The following is a 17,318-nucleotide window of genomic DNA, read 5'->3' on the forward strand; positions in this document are numbered from 1 at the left end:
ATTCTCAAGTGTTCTATCAATAAAAGTTTCCTTTGTGTAGAGAGATGTGTTCTTCAAATTCCATCAAAGTGGTATCAGAGCAAAGTTCGATCTAGCCGGGCCAATCGAAGGTGCTCGTGTACGAGATGGCGAACATGATCCAGCCACAGATTCCGAAGCTGATGAAGACCAATTACGACAACTGGAGTATCCAGATGAAAGTCTTGCTCGGCTCGCAAGACTTGTGGGATCTCGTAGAGAATGGCTACACTGAACCGGAGTCACCTGCAGCAGAAGCAACTCTCACCGCCACTCAGAAGAGTGAGTTGAAGGAGGTCAGAAAAAGAGACAAAAAAGCTTTGTTCCTAATATTCCAAGGCGTAGATGAATCTGCGTTTGAGAAGATTTCCAATGCCCTGTCCTCTAAAGAAGCATGGGAGATTTTACAAAAATCCTATCAAGGTGCGGAAAGAGCCAAAAAGGTACGCCTCCAAGCATTAAGAGTTGAATTTGAAAATTTGAAGATGAAAGCTACAGAATCAATATCGGATTATTTTAGTAGAGTTCAGACAATAACAAATCAAATGAAGAGAAATGGAGAAGCAATTAATGATGTAAGAATTATGGAGAAGATACTTAGGACTTTAGACTCTAAATTCAAATATATTATTCCGGCAATACAAGAGTCTAAAGATCTTTCCGAAGTATCTATTGATGAGCTGCAAGGTTCTCTGCAAGCTTATGAACAAGATATAAACATTAGTTCAAATCAAGCGGAGAATCTAGAACAAGCCTTGCAGAGTAAGATGACTATCAAAGAAGATAGTCGAAGAGGACGTGGAGGCTACAGAGGCAGAGGCTCATTTCGAGGTGGCTCAAACTTCCAGCAAGGTCGTAGGAGACAGTACCAAGGAGGCCATGAAAATCAAGATCGAAATAGAGATCGTGAACGATCATTCGATCGAGGACGAGGTCGTGGCACACGAGGACGAGGACAAGGAAGAAGTTACCATGAGGACAGATCTCAGCCACAGTGTTACAAATGTAAGAGATACGGTCATCTCAGCTACGAATGTTGGGAGAAATCAAATCAAGTGGCAGAAAGAAGCAACTTTGTAGAAAGGGAGCAGGCAGACACTTCAACAGTCCTGTTGACGTACCAGGAGAGCGAAAGCAAGAATAAAGATATCTGGTATCTAGATTCAGGTGCCAGTAACCACATGTGCGGCATCAAGGAGTTCTTTACCGAGCTGAACGAGATGGTACAAGGAGATGTCACTTTTGGAGATCAGTCAAAGATTCCAGTAAAAGGCAAGGGAAATATAATGATCCAGACAAAGACGGGCGAGAACAGGTACATCTCTGATGTCTACTATGTTCCAGCATTACGAAATAATATTTTGAGCCTAGGCCAGCTCCTTGAAAGAGGCTATGATATACATCTAAAAGACCTTGCCCTCACTATTAAAAATAAAAATGAAGTTATTGCAAAGGTGAACATGTCTAGAAATAGACTGTTTACCTTAAATATTCATGCTGACCCTGTCAAGTGCTTGAAGTCAATCATAAAAGACGAGACTTGGCTCTGGCATCTACGATTCGGGCATCTCGCTTTCAGTGGCCTGAATCTTCTATGGAAGGAGAAAATGGTAAAAGGATTGCCGCAAATCAACCATCCGAACCAGCTATGTGAAGGCTGTATGAAGGGCAAACAACATAGAAGAAGTTTCGAAGTTGGAAAGTCAAGAAGAGCAACAGAGTTGCTACAATTGGTCCACACAGATATTGCAGGACCATTTGAAGTCATCTCTCTTGGAGGAAACAGGTATTTTCTCACATTTATTGATGATTATAGCAGAAAAACTTGGGTTTATTTCCTGAAGGAGAAATCCGAAGCTCTGGAGAAATTCAAAGAATTCAAGGAGATGGTAGAAAAGCAAAGTGGGTACCACATCAAAGTGCTCCGATCAGATCGAGGTGGAGAATACACTTCGAAGGCATTCAACAATTTCAACAAGCAGTACGGGATAATTCATCAACTCACTGCCGCCTACACACCACAGCAGAATGGCATAGCAGAGCGGAAGAATCGTACCATTCTTGATATGGTCAGAAGCATGTTGAAGAGCAAGTACCTGCCAAAGACTTACTGGGCTGAAGCCGTGGACTGTGCAGTTTACCTCCTCAACAGATGTCCGACAAAGAGCGTCAAGTTCAAGACACCATTGGAGATGTGGAGCAACATCAAGCCAAGTGTCAACCACCTGAAGGTGTTTGGGTGTATTGCATATGCACACATCCCGGAGCAGAAAAGAAAGAAGTTGGACGATCGAGGAGAAAAGTGCATATTCGTTGGGTACGAGAGGAGGACAAAAGCATACAAGCTCTACAATCCAGTTACAAAGAAGATGATCATTTCAAGAGACGTGGAGTTCGATGAAGAAGATTATTGGAAATGGACCGATGAAGATAAAAATATTAAAGGTATGTTCTTTGAAGATAATGATGATGACTTGCAGGAGGTTGGAAGACCAGAACAAAGTCCACCTAATAGTCCAGCTCCATCAACCCCAACATCAACGCCGACATCATCCAGCTCAAGTGAAGGAAGCTCTTCAGGGGGAGCAACAAGGAGGATGAGAAGCCTAAGAGATCTGTACGACGATACAGAGCCTGTCGAGATGATGGATGACTACACACTATTCTGCTTGTTTGCAGAATGTGATCCGGTCAGCTATGAAGAAGCTGCTCAAGAAGATAAGTGGAGAAAAGCCATGGATGACGAGATCGAGGCAATCAAGAGAAATGACACATGGGAGCTCACTACCTTACCTGAAGGCCATAAACCAATCGGAGTAAAGTGGGTGTACAAGACAAAGACAAATCAAGATGGCGGAATCGAGAAGTACAAGGCCAGGCTTGTTGCAAAAGGCTATAGTCAGCGAGAAGGAGTTGACTATGAAGAAGTGTTCGCACCAGTCGCGAGGATCGACACCATCCGACTCATTATCGCATTGGCAGCACAGAACCGGTGGAAGATCTACCAGATGGACGTGAAGTCTGCATTCCTGAACGGCTACTTAGAAGAAGAAGTCTACATCAAGCAACCACCAGGGTACGAGGTGAAGAATCAAGAAGACAAAGTCTACAAGCTGAAGAAGGCATTGTATGGACTGAAGCAAGCGCCCAGAGCATGGAATGCCAGAATCGATGCATACTTCCAGAAGAACGGATTCCATCGGAGCCCGTATGAGCACTCTCTCTATACCAAGAAGAAGGATGAAGACATCATGATCGTATGTCTCTACGTGGACGACATGATCTTCACCGGCAACAATCCGAAAATGTTCGAGGAGTTCAAAAAGAATATGATCAAGGAGTTCGAGATGACTGACATTGGAGAAATGTCATACTTTCTTGGAGTAGAAGTGTCGCAATCAGAGAAAGGAATCTTCATCTCTCAGAAGAAGTATGCAAAGGATATCCTTCAGAAGTTCAACATGAGCAACTGCAATCCAGTCGCAACTCCTGCAGAAGTCGGAGTGAAGCTGAGGCGAGACACACCAGGAAGCTATATTGATCCAACTCTATACAAGAGTTTAGTCGGGAGCTTGCGCTACCTAACCATCACCAGGCCCGACATAGTGTTCGCGGTAGGACTGGTGAGCAGATATATGGAGGAGCCAAGACAGGAGCATTTCAAAGCAGCCAAGAGAATTCTCAGCGATTATGGTGGAGATTTAGATGAAAGAAAGAGCACATCTGGCTACATGTTCAATATCGGATCAGCAACATTCTCATGGTCATCAAAGAAGCAGTCTGTCGTCGCTCTATCAAGTTGCGAAGCAGAATACATAGCAGCATCGACATGTGCGTGTCAAGCAATATGGCTCAGGAGTCTGATGAAGGAATTGCAACACCAACAAGAAGCACCGACAGAGATTCTCATCGACAACAAGTCAGCTATTGCACTTGCCAAAAATCCGGTAGCACATGGACGAAGCAAACACATAGAGACAAGATATCATTTCATCCGACATCAAGTTAAAAAGAAGACTGTGATGCTGTCATATTGCAAGTCTGAAGACCAAATCGCTGACATCTTCACCAAGCCACTAAAGACAGAGACATTTTTGAAGCTTAAGAAGAAGCTTGGACTTGAGAGAAATGAAAGTTGGTGATGAGGGGGAGTATTAGAATTCCTCACCAACTTAGATTATTCTAGAACAACTTTCTAGAACTTCTTTCTAGTAACATCCTACAAAATATCTACCATGAAGTTTCTAGGAAGATACAAGTGTATGGCTAGTATTTATTCTTCTAGAAACTTCTTAGTAATGTATGGCTAGGATTAACTCTTCTACACACTTCCTAGCCCTCTTAAACAACTATAAATAGGGGTCTTGTGCTCTCATTTGGGTAAGCAAGCAAGCAAGCAAGAAGTAAGCTTGAAAGCTTGAGTGTGTAGTGTAGCCTTGTGTGAGTGTCCACCAAAATAAAGGAATTGTGTGGAAGTGAGGTGTTCTTGTAAGAACAAGTGTTGTATTCTCAAGTGTTCTATCAATAAAAGTTTCCTTTGTGTAGAGAGTTGTGTTCTTCAAATTCCATCAAGCGTATCATACTGCGACTCAAATGGGGAGTGGACGTTGGCCAAGCGAAGGGTTTGGGTTGTCTTCATACATTCAGGATCCACTCGTTATGTTGAAGTCTTCAAGTGATTTTATTGTAGCAAAATGGTTGGAGTTTCCTGCAACTTACAGGAGTTGTTATAATGTCAACCTGTATTCGAAGGGCAACAGCATTGGTGTTTTTTATGGGGGCCCTGGAGGATATTGTTGTGATGGTAGGTGTTGAATGTGGCTTTAAATGTACTTTGCAACCTGAAGGAGATTGAATAAAAGCATATAATATCCGTTAGGCCTGTCCATCCGGGCCGGCCCGGAAATCCGGGCCCGGGCCGGGCAAAACCGGGACCCGGACCAGGACCCGGGTACCCCGGGCCCGACCGGGCCGGGTTCCGGGCTGGCCCGGGTGATTTTCTTTTTTTTTTATTTTTTTTTCCATATTTTTTTAATGTTATTTAAATTATAAATTATAAAAAAAGACAAGAAAAATAATAAAAACACAAATTTATCTTCAATTCCAGCCATCTGATCGATGCCTTGCGTTCGCTTCTCGTACCTCCACCAATCTTATAGGCACATCACCGCTTGTATAGTATACGGATCCAAGCATGTCCTATGATCGTCGATCAAACGACCCGCTGTGCTGAAGGCGGATTTCGAAGCTACCGTCGAAACCTGCACTGTTAGTAAGTCACGAACCATGGTGGAAAGTATAGGATGTGAAACTGATCCATATACTTTCCACCATTGTAAAATATCTAAAGCATTTCCTTGACATCTAACTAAAGAAGCAGAAAAATATTCATCTATTTCAGAAACCTCCAATGATGACGATCCAAGTCCAGATCCACCAACTTACACTTTTACCTCGGGCTCGGGATGAGCTCGAAGAAACCGAAGCTGTAGACTGTTGTGCAGCTACACCATGTCTAGCTGCATACTCATCATATAAGGTTTGAAAATAATTTCTAATAAGTAAATGATGAGTAGTAGCATTCAGGGTGGTTCCATCATCTAAGTCTATAACCTGTCCACCATACAATGACTGTAACAAACTTCGAAGGCTAATATCCTTCAAGCATGGATCAATAAGAACCCCCAAACCAAAAATATGAGGAATAGGCCTAAAATACTTATTAAATTTGCTCTCCATTTCAAAAACCATAAGTCCAAAAGTAGCATCCAAACGATATTTATCAAATTTTTTTTGAATATTTAAAATTTGTAAAGCAGCTAAAGTAATGGTTGGATAAGAACAGCCAGATAATAACATGGTAGCATCATAAAAAACTTGTAACATTTCATTTAAATTACATATAACTGTCCATTCATCTTCAGTTATTCCATAAGTGCTACCAGAACTAGAACTAGAAGCATAATAGTTTATAAAATCAGTTATAATGTCTTTATATTCTATTGCTACACTTAACATTGCATATGTGGAATTCCACCTATGGTCAACATCTTTTGGAATTAGTCTAGGCTTTACATTTTTTCTTTTACAAAATTGTTTCCATCTTTTAAGTCTTTGTTCAGAAGCACTATGCATGTAAGCAACTGTTCTAACCTTTTCTATCATGGGTTTAATTTCAGTAAATGCACTTTGAACAATTAAATTTAAAATATGACAGATGCACCTAATATGAAAAAGATCACCATGACATGGCAATGATAAAGATGATCTGATAAAATCAACAGCTACATTGTTATTACTTGCATTATCTAGTGAAAGAGAAAATATTCTTTGTGAAATTTCTAATTTCATAAGTTCTTCAATTATTAAATTTGCAACATTAGCACCAGTATGTGACTCTTCTATTGCAATAAAAGAAACAACTCTTTTAAACATTTGCCAATTTTCATCAATCCAGTGTGCTGTGATACATAAATATCCAGTTTGTGCTCTAGATGTCCAAATATCAGAAGTTAAAGAAAATTTACAGTTTAAATTTTTAAAATAAGAAATTATTTTTTCTTGTTCTTGCTGATAATATTTTAAAATATCACGTTGACAGGTTTGACGAGAAAATTTTTTAAATGCAGGATAAAAACCATCTCTAAACATATCTTCAAATTCATCATCTTCTACTAATTTAAAAGGAAGGTTTTTAAGAATGATAAACCTGATTACGCATTTCCTGGCTCTGGCAGCGTCATAGTTCCAACTACCGAGACTACCAGAAGAGGAGGATTGAGAAATCATGGATTGTCGGATATCACCTTGAGGAGGCTGGCCTTTGTTGTGTTTATCTAAATGGCGTTTGAGGTGGTTGGTGCCGCTCTTATGATGAGCTTGAAAAATCTTGCCGCACAAAGCACACTTAGCCTTCTGGGTGAGGATCCTACCGTGTTCATCCTTGGTGACGTCGATCTTCTCGTAAAAATTCCACACATCGGATCTTGGCCGTTTAGGAGCTCTTGGTGCAGATTCGTCGCCACCGGATTCGGGATTAACTTCGGTAGGAGGACTGATAGTAGGAGGACTCATAGTAGGAGGACTCAATTCAGGATCGGGAGATATGTTTTGCTCTTCATAATCAGATCCGGAAGCCATTTGGGGATTGGATTAGAAAGTATAAATAAGAGAGTATAAGAGTATAAGAGAGAGTATAAGAGTATAAGAGAGAAGAGATGAGTTTTTGGTGTGAAGAAAACAAATGAAAACCCCCCTCTATTTATAGAACCAGCCCCCTAGGTAAATGACCAAAATAACCTCACAAAATAGCCGTTTTTTGACCGTTTTTGAGGGCAAAACGGTCAAAGGGCCAATCTGACCGTTGTTACCGGGCCGGGACGGGCCGACCCGGCCACAACGGTCAATGAATATAGAGCCTTCAAGTGGTCGGGTCGGGCCGGCCGGGCCTGGCGCGGCCGTTTTGGCCACAACGGTCACCTTTGGTGACCGTTGTGGCCAGGGCCGGGCCGGGTCAGCCCGGTCCGGCCCGGCGGCTTTTTTCGTGGCAACGGTCACGATTTGTGACGTTGCCACACGGGCCGGGCTTCGGCGCTGGGCTGCCCGCCCGGATGATGCCGACGACCTACTGTTCGCGGCCGGGCCGGGCCGGGCCCGGGCCGGGAGCCGAAGGTAACTCCCGGGCCCGGGCCCGTAACCCGGCCTGGCCCGGATTTCCGAGCCGAGGCCGGGCCGGGCCTAGGCCAGCGGTAAAATGGACAGTCCTAATATACGTAGATTGACGACCTACTGTTCCGGGCCGGGCCGGGCCGGGCCCGGGCCGGGAGCCGCAGCAGGTAACCCGGGGCCCGGGCCCGTAACCCGGCCTGGCCCGGATTTCCGAGCCGAGGCCGGGCCGGGGCTAGCCAGCGGGTAAAATGGACAGTCCTAATATACGTAGATTTTGTTTAGTTAACATGCTATATGTACGTCGCTGTTTCTTGTTGTCGGATGGAAGTACGTTTAAAAAATATATATTTGGTTGGTGTCAGCAAACTGTAATTAGATTGTGCAAATATTTTTTAACGTATTGATCTTATAAGATACTTGTAGCACAGTCTGTGTAGCAATTTATCTATGTGAGTTTATATATAGAGAAATATGGGTATGCTTGGTACCAATCATAAATTTTGTGTTCGGTAGTGATGTGTCACATCCTCATCCACTCATTACCCATGTGAATGTGGTCCCACATTTGAATGAGTGGAGGGAGATGTGACACCTCACTACCAAACAAATTAAACCATTTGTCAAATTTATGGATAGAAATTAAAAATTAAAAAGGATTAAATAGATTATTTAGGGCTTAGTGAATCAGGGAAAGGAGATTATGAATTTTCACAAGTTCTGTCACTATTATTCTTAGTTCTCAAGAAGCATATTCCCTGCACATGTAACTCATAGCACCAATAAATCTAATGCTAGAATATTTTCTTTCCTTGTTTTTAATGCTAGAACTTCCGGTAACAGTACTAACAACAAATATTTAGGTGGGGGTGGGGGTTAGGGGGTTAGGTGGGGTTGAATATTAAAGCAGTTATAAACTATTATTAAACTTTTATTCTGTAATATCCAAATACAATTGAAGACGGAGGAAAAACTGTTGGCCTGGAGAGCAACATACATAATAAAAATACAAAATACCAAAATTAAAATAATGCCACAAAGATCATGTTGCGAAGACGTAACATGAATAATTGAACATTGTTGAAGAATATTTCAATCTTTTTGTAGCTGGGAGAAAAACTATGTGTTTGAAGTCCGGCGCTTCTTATCAAACTGTTGACCTTGATGGCTTTTCGATAAGCAATCTTCTAGAGCACAAGCTAAAGGTGAAGAATGCAAGAAACCAAATGAGTTACGTCTGTTTATGTCAGTAATAAGCGAATCAGAATCAGAATCCCTACAACCACATGTTTTGGAGACAAAGAAGGTAAAGGTCTGCGCATATTTATTAAATTCATGACGATGTCTTTTGATATTCATTATTTTTCATATCTACAGCTTTTAACAAGTAAAAAAATACTAAGCATAACAATAAAATAGTAATTCTTCAAAGCTAGATTACAACATACCTGATCTCTTTAGATTACAAATCAATTGATGTGGCTGATTATCGCCCTGATAGTGGATGCAACTTCTAGTAAAATATATAAAATAAATAAGAAACAAGCAACAATGAAATCAAATCTAGAAATACTCATGATCAGGACTACTTTTGAACTTCAAGTTCAAGAAATGAGATGCTTACATAAGAATTCGATATAGTCATTTTGTACAGTATATAACCCAACAAACAGAGGAATAAATGAACCCCAAATGGTTGCTCTACCTAATGCCCAGAACTGGAATTAAAAAAAATTAATTAAAGTGTACACCTTTTCTGAGATGCCCAGAACAGAGGAATAATTATTTGGTGGAGAAGGTTCGCAAGCCAGTGCTTTCACGCTATATAGGAGTTCTAGAATGCACACCTTTTCTGAGATGCCCCCACTCTATAACATTTATTTGTAGGCTAATAAGAATGACAACGCTGCAAAAATGAAAGAGATGTTTCACGTCATTGACAGGAAAACAAAGAGTGGCATCTAATATAAAGTTTAAAAAAAAAAGATTAGCAACAAAATTGATAACTAAATCCTTAAGGATCAGGGTGGTACAACAAAATATTTCCACTCTCAAACAGACATGTCACACTTCAAAGCTTAAATAATCATAGTAAGCAAAAATAGACAGGGCCTACATAAGTTTTTGCAATTTCATATATCAATTACAAGGTCAGCATAATAACTTGAAATTTGATAACAATTCTCCAACTTAACAAGTTATTCCAACCAAAAAAGTTTCAGAAAGATCAAAATTTGAAGGACAAAGGCCTGAATCCTACTGTCAGTCAAACAATTATGCAGAAAGAATTAGGAGTTGATTAAAAGAAGTGTGATTTGACAAGATAATAAATGCATAATGTTTATGGTGAAAGAGGAAAACGTACATGTCTAGTCCATGGGAAGATACTGAAATACAACAAATAATAAATAAGTTCCTTTCCATGTCACTTCCGGAATGACAATCAAATGGGTCATTGTGAAACAGGATTTCTGAAGTAATGAGCAACATGATGTGAATGACTTGATAAAGTCATGCCATCCTTTCTTGCATTTTGAACAATGACTCACACCTATTCTAGCTGGGAAAAAAGAAAAATGGGATAATTTAACTGAATTCCATGCCATAAATTTCCTAAGTAAACTCAGAAAGAATAAATACTAAATGGGAAAGCATATATTGGCAAATAGCAGCAGCAGTAACTAAGATGCCAATGCCATTAGCATAAAAAAGAAGGACATAGAAACAGCTATAATAATGCTGTTTAAATTGTCTCCTAAGGATTATCTCCCACAGAAAATACAAAGCAAACATGTTGAGGAGGAAAGATCAACGATTAAATGATTGATTCCTCTCCTCCGCCCTTCTCTTTGCTGTGACAATTGCCTCCAGCCTTTTCTGAGATATGTCTTTCATTCAATTAGAATAAAGCTCCTTAGATCAAGGAAAAGGTCTGCACTTCTTTTGAAAGGCCAAAATCCCACAGATCAGTTAGGATTAGACTTCTGGGATTTTGAACATAGAATGTGTATTATTTGAGATGGTTAATTTCATAAACAACCCAACACTTTTTTGTGGGGGTTTTGTTTTGTTTTTTCTTTGTCTTTTTTTTGGGTGGGGGGTGGGTGGTGGGGGGGGGGTAGGGGGTGGGGTTGGTTCACATTACCCTAGAAATTTGTTTATTTCATATAGTCCTCAATCTCTAGAATGTCACACAAAACCTTTTTGAACTTTCAATTTTTCTTATCAGACGCCCTGTATGTAGTATAAAAATAAATAAGATTTTATGGAAAGGAAAAAAAATAAAAATTTAAGGGAGATGATATGTTGTCTATAGATGACAAGTGATAATTTTTGAGATTCTTTCTCTCATTGATATTTTAAATTTTTTTTTGTACATAACAAGTAGGAGGTCTTGTGAAGAAAAGTGAAAGTTTAGGGGTCTTGTGAGACAACCAAAAGTTTAGGGAGATTATATGAGATAAACAAAGTTCAAATGAGTTATGTGAAATAACTCCTAAACTTTAGGGTGTTATGTGAAATTAACCCTATTTAAAAATATGAAGTTTTCTTCTCACTTAAAAGACCAAAGATCTTTATGATCAAATATACTAATGGCAAATGCATAGAATTGTTCCTTCTAAAAGTTAGAAATGCCGAATATTTTTTACCAAAAATATTTTGCAACAAGTAAAGATTTTGGAAGACTTTATAGTAAACACTTTTGACATGTTTTTAGTTTGAGAGATTAATGTCAGAAAAATATTCATTTGAACACGCACGTTGTGAACGTTTAAATTTGCAAATGAAAAAAACTCATCTTTTCTTTTCGTTTCTCTCTCGAATGAATAGTTTGTTGTCATCTAGAGTGGTTTTAGTTGTGCCTCTCTAAGTATTAATCCTTTTAGGATATGTTATTTCTGAGTACGATTTTGTACAAAATATTTATTTATATTTGATCATGATTTGTCATGTTAAATTTAAGGGCTATTTCGACATTCTCCCTTGAAATTAGTCTCCCCCTTACAATATCCATCCAATATGCTGACCTATACATATAACAGAACCAAAATCAAGGTATTCATGAAAAACCACGCTTGGGTTGGGAGTTGTTATATGAACTCAATGTTATATCCTCTAATTATGTTTTCGATTGTAAACTTGTATTGAAATGTAATTCCATGCATGCATGAATTACAAATACGTACTTGTAAAATTTCTTAACTAATGAGAAGTTGTATATCCCCATTCTATTTCCTTTTAGCTTGTAAATGATAATTAGCAAAAGTGCACATATAGACAAAATTGTCGGCAATTTAGTGTGTTTGAAAGAGCTTTTACAAATGATGACAAGTTTAGTCGTTAAAGTGTAGTAATGACGGTTAAAATAGTGACATATAAAATACCAGCGAGGGCTATCATCTTGCTATTAATATATTGGGAAACTTGTGTCAAAGTCCCAAAAACAAAAACTTTATGTGTTGCAGTCCTTTTGACTTTTTTCTATGTTTTTTAGGCCTTAAATTGGATATATATGTTCTACAACCCTTCTTTAGCAATTGTTACCTGCCAACTAAGCATATATACAGAGAGAATAAAAAACCCTCAAAATTCCTTAATCTCCTTTATTTTTTCATGTTAAGTCTAAAAGCAAGTTGAATTAAACTTAACATGAAAGTCTAATTTCATGTTAAGTTCAATTTAATTTCTTTTTAAAGTCTAATTTAATTCCTTTTAAGTCTAATTTAAATCATGTTATGTCTAATTTAACTTGTTTCAAATCTAGGTAAACAAGTTTACTTATTAATATTCCTGAAACGATAATCAACTTGCAACCTTTTTTCTTAAAGGATCTGTAATAGTTTTAATTTCAATATCTTTTACTGTTACAGGCAATGTCAGCTTATATACTATTTCCTTCAGTTGATATACTTATACTTGAAAGTGTTTAGAAACATGTTTTACATATAAAATTCATCGGGTCTACTCAGGGTACAAACGGGTAGGGTCAAGTCAATTGTGAACCAACTTGTATAAGCTTGACTTGAACATGACTCATTTAATAAACATGTGAAAATAACAATTCATACCCGACCTGTACTTTAGGTGGTTTATCAGTATCTGACCCAAGTAACCCATTTAAACCCACTCCTAATGAACAACAGCAACACAAAAATCTTGAAGCATACTTCATTCATAGGTATGACATTTCGTCGAGCTATTATGTCAAAGAAATGCAACCAGAGATGAACAAGAAAGATACAACTATTAACTCATCAACATGGAAGCACAAGTACAAATGTTATACTAAATTCAACGAATTTCTAATAATGAAACAGGAAATAAGAAAGATACAACCAGAGATTGATGGAATTTCTATTATGTCTATGATTGTATTAATGTCCCGTGTCTGCGTAATATGATTAGATTATAGAAGTTCCAAGTCTAAAAGAGTGTACTGAGGCTCTTCCTCTGGAATAATAGTTTATTTCACAATTGGTAAAGGTGCTCAGAGTTGCATTTTCCTCCCTTTCAAAGTCTTAATTAAATAGTTTGCTTTGGTTATCTGATCTTTAGGTTCTGGTTCTCTCTTCTTTATTTCTGTTTATAGTTCATGCAAATAAGTATTTTGACTACTGTGCAAACTTAAATATCTTTGGTGACATTAATTGATAGCAAGTAAATTTAGCCATTAATTTGATAACTTTTTAATATTTGAATAGCTTTTTAACCATTAATTTGAATAGTTTTCCCCATCATTTCAAGTCGATGGAAATTCTCTCCTTGATCAAATTTTTTTCTCAGGCATAATTCAAATGCAATTTTATATATTTGGTTTTTTCCATAAAAATATAAAATGTTAATCAAATTAAAGTAAGCAGTACATAGTTTCAAGCTTCTATAATATGATAGGCTAGTTGCTAACTATTATCTTTCTGACAATTAGGATCTGCTCAACAAAATAATCAAAAGGCTCATACCAAGTTCAATGTAAAAGGGACTTCAAGGCTCAGAATCAAAAAGTTGAAGGGAAAAGGTAAGTGTACTTTGTGTTTGGATCGAAGAACATGTCATTGTAGCTTCTACTTAGTTTTTTTTATGTTGAAGTGTTTGGAGTCATTGTTCTTCACTCTCATATGTCATTGTAGCTTCTACTTAGTTTTTTTTATGTTGAAGTGTTTGGAGTCATTGTTCTTCACTCTCATACCTAACAGATACTTGAACATCTAACTTTGGCTGATATATTCTGCGTACTAAGGCTCTTCCTCTGGAAGAATAGTCTATTTCACAATTGGTAAAGGTGCTCAGAGTTGCATTTTCCTCCCTTTCCAAGTCTTAATTCAATAGGTTGTTTTGGTTATCTGATCTTGAGGTTGTGTTCATCTCTTCTTTATTTCTATTTATAGTTCATACAAATAAGTATTTTGACTACTGTGCAACCTTAAATATCTTTGATGACATTAACTAATAGCAAGTAAATTTAGCCATTAATTTGATAACTTTTTAATATTTGAATAGCTTTCTAACCATTAATTTGAATAGCTTTCCCCATCATTAATGTCTACAAATGTCTCCTTGATCAAAAATTTTCTCATGCATAATTCAAATGCAATTTTATATATTTGGTTTTTTCCATAAAAATATAAAATGTTAATCAAATTAAAAATTCAAATGCAATTTTATATATTTGGTTTTTTCCATAAAAATATAAAATGTTAATCAAATTAAAGTAAACAGTACATAGTTTCAAGCTTCTATAATATGATAGGCTAGTTGCTGACTGTTATCTTTCTGGAAATTAGGATCTGCTCAACACAATAATCAAAAGGCTCATATCAAGTTCAATGTAAAGGGGACTTCAAGGCTCAGAATCAAAAAGTTGAAGCCTAGTGGAAGATGGACATAAGCCATCGTTAGTAACATATACTACGCTATTAACTGACATCACCAATCAAAAGCAGTTCAATTCAATATCATCCCTCCTATCTCAAGTCGAAGAAAATGGGTTGAAGCCTGACTCAATCTTCTTCAATGCTCTAATAAATGCTTTTTATGAAGCTGGAAAGATCGATGAAGTCATGAAAATTTTCTGGAAAATGGCTGAAAGTGGATGTAAACCAACAACCAGTACTTTCAACACTCTCATTAAAGGATACGGTATCGCGGGTAAGCCTGAAGAATCACAGAAGCTCCTTGATATGATGTCTCGTGAAGCAAAGGCAAGGCCAAGTCAAAAAACATACAATATATCGATTAAAGCATGGTGCGATCAGAAAAACTTTAGTGAAGCTTGGAATGCAGTGTATAAGATGTGTGCTTCTGGCATGAGACCTGATGTTGTCACGTATAATACTATAGCAAGAGCTTATGCTGAAAATGGAGAAACAAAGAGAGCTGAGGATATGGTTCTTGAGATGGAGAATGAACTAAGGCCAAATGAACGCACTTTGGCTATTATAGTCAGAGGTTACTGCAAAGAAGGTAAAATAGAAAATGCATTGAGGTGTGTGAATCAGATGAAAGATATGGGCGTGCGACCAAATGTCATTGTCTTCAATACTTTGATCAAGGGATTTCTAGATGTTGAAGATATGGGAGGAGTTGATGAAGTAAGTCAAATATTTAATTTAATCCTTTGATAGTCTGATGCTGCTCTTTTCCCCCTTTTCACCATATAGTATTGTTTTGTTTGCAGAGGGAATGATAGGAAGAAAAGAATAAAATAAACAAAGGTAGGTGCAAATTTGTTTCTCTGTTATCGGTGACTTGGGGGAAAATTTTGGCTTATTTTCTCTCTTTTTTCCCCTCCTCTTGCACTTTCCTCTGGTAGCCAAACTCACAAAAGAAATCACTTGATTTTCATTCCTTTTCTTTTTTGAATCCCCATATTGTATTGTGCAACTTGCAGATAACACCCTCATATATACCTTCTATAGCACTTATCTCCTCTCAACTCATTTTTTAACACTTTATAACTTCTCAATTCACGAGAAAATGAAGGTATCTTCAATTTATCCTTCTCAAAATGTCAATCCAAAGATGATAAGTGCTAATAAAGTACTTGAGGGGTTGTAAGTGCGGCTTTAGTTATAGATGGAGGGTTTTCCACAATTTACCTTATGGTCTTTGGTTGTTCAAAAGTAATAGGAGAGAAGAAAACTTGGAAGAGAGGGAGAAATGGATCTTTATACTTAATTGGGATTCAACTAATCTGAAAGAAAGAGTACCTTGAAAATGTTTCATCAATTTCTTCTCTGATTCGAATTCTAACTACAATAAAGAAATAAGTTCATGCAAGGTTGTTTTTCTCAGCTGAGAGAAAAACTCAGCTTCAAATTGTACTTTTTGTGCATTATAGTTCATGTACAAAATACTCAATTTCCTTGAGAGTCTGCCGAGATGTCTCAAATGTACAGGTCGTTTAAAATCAATTGACTAGTGAATTGCTATCTTCATACTTTTATTTTTGAGATTTTTTAGATTGTTAAAAATACTGTTGTTTGATAATTTGAAATGAAGGTTATGCATGATTTTTGCATATATTCCCAGTAGAAATTTCTACAACAGCTATTGATTCTTCACAATGCAAACAATGTTGATAGGCTTTGAGATATATCCTCAGGCAACAAATGCACCTTTTAGGTTCATTTTTTATGCTGGACATGAACCCAAGAGTGGTCAATTTCCACTTCTCTCTTGATAAGTTATCTTCCCAACCATCAAAACCAACCACTCACATTTCTGAAAGAACATTCTTAACAGGCAACTGGAATAAAAGAAAAAGATGACAACTACTTTCTGCCTTACTGTCAGAAGAAAATACACAATAATTGCTTTTCTCTATTCACAGTGCAATAATTTCTTTTCTTGTATACAACATTCTGAACCAGATCAGAATCATAAGAAAAAATTAAACAAAAGAAATCACAGGCGAAATCAAAAACTGAAAAATAAAAAAACTCAACTAAACTAAACGAAATCAAAAACTGAAAAATAAAAGAACTCAACTAAATTAAACTTACTTTATAGTCGCGATACAGCTGCTGTTTGAATATATAAACGTTTGTCGCTTGAATCTGTAGAAAATTGAGAATTAGGGAAAAATTATTAGAACAAAATGAGAGGACTGAAGAACTAAAAGGGGATAGGTTGAATTGAGCATAACTAAAGCTTAGATCTAGGGTTTAGTATAGAGGAGTGAAGACGAAGAAGAAATACCTTTCTGAATGCCCAAATTCTGAAAACTGTGGAGAGGAATGCGGAGGCGTCGCGTTGATGATTAGGGCATTAATAGTCATCTTTGCAAATTAATGACTGGAAGTTCGTGGGACGGCGATAAGAGTAAGCGATTAACTCTTCGTCTTCAGCGGAGGGAAAGGCGCTTAGGTAACCGATGAACTATTCTGCTTCGGCGGAGATCTTCGTCTTCAGCGGAGGGAAAGGCGCTTAGGTAACCGATGAACTATTCTGCTTCGGCGGAGACGAATGTGTTGCCGACATGGAGATGAAGGCTAATGACGCTTACACAGGATAAATTGGGTATATTTAAAATAGTTTAAGGTTAATTTGGGAAGGGAAAGTTTTTCAGGAACTTGCTCTTTTAAAGGGTATATATATATATATATATATATATATATATATATATGTATACATAT

The 17,318-nt window shown here is 37.5% G+C and overlaps 1 long non-coding RNA gene across 1 annotated transcript; it reads left to right on the forward strand.

The window, feature by feature from the left end:
- Positions 13,653 to 14,535, forward strand: LOC109850975. Its single transcript, XR_002249634.1, has 2 exons — positions 13,653 to 13,699; positions 14,466 to 14,535. It is a non-coding gene; the product is annotated as an uncharacterized LOC109850975 (long non-coding RNA).

This window comes from Asparagus officinalis, chromosome 7 (assembly GCF_001876935.1).
Source record: "Asparagus officinalis chromosome 7, Aspof.V1, whole genome shotgun sequence".
Lineage (NCBI taxonomy): Eukaryota > Viridiplantae > Streptophyta > Magnoliopsida > Asparagales > Asparagaceae > Asparagus > Asparagus officinalis.